The sequence below is a fragment of the Diorhabda carinulata genome, chromosome 9, assembly GCF_026250575.1.
Source record: "Diorhabda carinulata isolate Delta chromosome 9, icDioCari1.1, whole genome shotgun sequence".
Classification (NCBI taxonomy): domain Eukaryota; kingdom Metazoa; phylum Arthropoda; class Insecta; order Coleoptera; family Chrysomelidae; genus Diorhabda; species Diorhabda carinulata.
Genome location: NC_079468.1, coordinates 1,312,014 through 1,313,541, shown reverse-complemented (window position 1 = coordinate 1,313,541; position 1,528 = coordinate 1,312,014).

The window sequence follows — 1,528 nt, the reverse complement described above, 5'->3', positions numbered from 1 at the left end:
TAAGAATTAATAGGTTAACGCGACGAAACAAAATTAGTAAAAAATGACGCTTATTCAGCAGATGTGATAATTTCTTCGTCAGCAATTTCACTTTCGTTATAAACATTGTTTTTGTTTCAAAATAATGTCAACATTGTATCACGGCTGTTTTTTATTCGTAAAGGATCGCGCACAAAATATCAATCACCCCATTTTCTGTAATTATTCATATTAAAAATCCAGTTCAAAAAGAACTGCAACAGATGAAATTAACATTCAGGACAACGATGTTATCGTTCAGTTACAGCTGCTGAAACACGACGCTCACCAGAACTCAATCTCCTTCTTCATTTTTTCGAGATATAGCTACAATTAGGTCTCATTCCTGAGGTCCAGACTTGGATATCTTCTTTCTGTTTACCTATGTATCTAGAGTTGGTAACAGCAGTGACTTTACGGTGATTTTTTTATTCGTTGGCAGCTCTGCTTGTGTCATTCACAACTGTCATCTGTCAACTAACTTGGTGTGTTCCGATTTGTTTATATTTCAAATTTAACCCTAGTAAATCGTGTCGAGATCAAATAAAACGATGATGAGTTACATAATTCGACTAATAGTCCAGTCACCAACAAAAATAAAATAGGATAGTACCTCGCAGTTTTTTCTGTCAACGGTTCTTGGACTGTTTGGCAATGTCAGAAGATGCCGATGTCAAATTTGTGGCGAAACTTCAAAAATAAGAGACACCCGACAACGTTCCAACATATATTTCAAACTATTTCAAAAAATTCCAAACTTTTCGATAACTTACGAGGTCTGGTTATTAAATAACGAGACTGCGCGCCTAGAGGGCGCCCTAGGTGCGTTTGGTAACTAGATATCTTGTCTATTTGATCCCAAAACGCGTTTCCATCACTATTTGTGCAGTAGCGGTTTGAAACGAACGTGTATCAATTTAAAATTTCTCGTTAAATTCAAAAAAAACTCCGACCGAGTGGTATAAATTGTTGCAAGAACAATTCTCTATCTAATGAGCGTGTTTTAACAAAATTCAAGGTAACGTTGACAGTTTTTTTCGACATTAACCGTATCGTGATGACCGAATGGGTTCCAGAGGGTCAGATTGTTAACAAGACTTACTACTTGTCAGTTTTGGCAACACTGCGAGAACAATTTGTGCACCAACACCCACCGTACTTACCAGATTTAGCAACGTGCGTTTTATTTTATTTCCTAAGATAAAATCTGCTTTGAAAGAGACCCGATTTGAGTGGATCGAATAAAACTCATAATCAGTCTCGTTATTTAATAGCCAGACCTCGTATATACTTCAACATTGTTTTTAATATTTTTTTTTTCAGTTATTGTTAAAAAAAGTTGCAAGATATTCACATTTTTTGATATAAAAATTGTCGTATCGATCGATTTCTGAGCTTAGTTTGCATGAATTAGTTTCCAACTCCAAGACGGGATTTGTTTCACCCCCCGGTTAAATTGGGGCATCGTATCATGTGAAAATTTAGTTATTTCACCGCGAAAGTGACATTT